Genomic DNA, 2,118 nt, shown 5'->3' on the forward strand with positions numbered 1-2,118 from the left:
CGGAGCTGGTGTCCACGTTGGACGGGGACCCTTGGGGAACCCCCTACAGGGTGGTCCTGTCCCGGCTTCGTCCAAAGGCTCCCCTCTCTGTTACGGAGAGCCTGGGGGTGTCGGAGGCTCTTGGCACGGTCCGGACTCTGTTCCCGTGGCGCGGGGCTGAGCGGCGACGGAGGTGGGAGCGTATCCCCTGGAGGCCCGACTACGAGGTCACCGCCGACGAGCTCCGTGCGGCGGTGAAAAGAATGATGAGGCGACGCACGGCGCCGGGTATCGACGGCNTGGTGTGCGCGGTATGGGCCCGGGTAGCCGCGATCGTTCCGGAAGCAGTGGTTGACTGCTTCAACGGCTGCCTGAGGCGGGGGGCGTTTCCCACCGCGTGGAAGCGGGCGCGCCTTGTGCTCGTCCCGAAGCCCGGGCGAGAGGGTGCCCAGCCGTCATACAGGCCGTTGTGCTTNNTGAACGAGCTGGGCAAACTCTTNGAGAGGGTGCTNGTGGGGCGCATCGAGGAGTGCGTCTNGCGTGGTGGGGGTTTGTCGCCGTGTCAGTTCGGGTTCCGCGCCGGGCTGTCCACGTGCGACGCTGTGGCGCGTGTGCGCGCGACGGTCGAGGGCTGTACTGGGGGCGGCGGCGTGTGTGTTGCCGCCAGCCTAGATGTCCGGAACGCGTTCAACACCCTCGCGTGGGGGAGTGTCCGGATCGCGGCGCGCGAGTGGGGCCTCCCTATCTATCTGCGTGCGGTGTTGGACGCGTACCTCAGCGACAGGAGTGTCGTCTTCCCGTGTGTAGACGGGAGATTGCGCACCCGCAAGGTGACGTGCGGGGTCCCCCAGGGTTCCGTTTTAGGCCCGCTATTATGGACCCTGGGGTACGACTCGGTGCTGCGAGGGGGCCTTCCGAAAGGATGCTCCCTCGTGTGCTATGCGGACGACACTCTTGTCCTGGCTGAGGGCGGGACGGACGATGAGGCGGCGCACAGGGCTTCTCTAGCCGTGGCGTCGGTCGAGCTCCGGATGCGGAAGCTCGGGTTGGAGCTGGCCCCGTCCAAGACGGAGGTCGTGGTCTTCCGACCTAGGGGCCGAAGGGGGGAGCCGGTGGAGGTACTGGTCGGGCGTGTGCGGGTGGCGTCGACGCCAACCATGAAGTACCTTGGGCTNTGGGTGGACGACCGTTGGAGGTTCGGCGAGCATTTCAGCCGGGTCGCCGATAAGGCGAGCAAGGTGGCGGGTGCCCTGGCTGGGCTTATGCCCAATTTGCGGGGTCCGCGGACGCGCGTTAGGCGCCTGTACTCCACGGTGGTCCACTCGGTGCTGTTGTACGGTGCCCCCATTTGGCACCGCGAGGTCCGGGTTGGGCGGGTGTCTGTGCCCCTTGTGAGGGTACAAAGGCTCGTGGCGGGCCGGATTTGCTGCGCGTATCGGACGGTCTCTTGCGAGGCCGCCCGTGTGTTGGCGCGCGTGATGCCCATTGACATCATGGCGGGGTGCCGGGCGGCTGTTTTTCAGTTCGTCCGAAGAGCCCGTGGGGCGGGGGGTCCGGTCTGTCACGAGGAGGCGGTGGAGTTCGGTCGACGGATGGAAAGAGAAGCGGTGGAGGAGTGGCGAGCACGCCTACGCGTCCCCTCTCTCCCTGGGAGAGGGGTACGAGAGGCTTTCGGGCCGGTGCTCGCTCGGTGGTTGCGGTGCAGGGGAGCGGTTCTGCCCTACAGGGCCACCCAGATGGTCACGGGCCACGGCGTGTTTAACCGGTACCTGCACCGAATTGGAAAGGCGGACACCCCACTCTGCGTCCACTGCGGAGAGGTGGATATNGACACGGCGGAGCACACCCTTGCGGAGTGTCCCGCCTGGTTGATTGAGAGGGTGAGGCTCACCGCGGTGGTGGGGCCTGATCTGTCCCTATCATCCGTTGTCGAGCGGATGATAGAGGACAGAGAGTGTTGGCGGGCATTTCTCGCATTCTGCGAGAAGGTAATGTCCGCCAAAGAANAGGCGGAGAGGGAACGCCAGCGCGAGCAGCGGTAACCCCTCCCCACATGCAAGCTGCAGGAAGGGTTGCGGCGGGGGCCGCAACTCGGCCATTGCACGCAGCTCGCAAGGATAGTGAGAGGAGAGGTGGCGT

Source organism: Pseudomyrmex gracilis, unplaced genomic scaffold (genome assembly GCF_002006095.1).
Source record: "Pseudomyrmex gracilis isolate BER0280 unplaced genomic scaffold, ASM200609v1 scaffold_1247, whole genome shotgun sequence".
In the NCBI taxonomy this organism is placed as follows: domain Eukaryota; kingdom Metazoa; phylum Arthropoda; class Insecta; order Hymenoptera; family Formicidae; genus Pseudomyrmex; species Pseudomyrmex gracilis.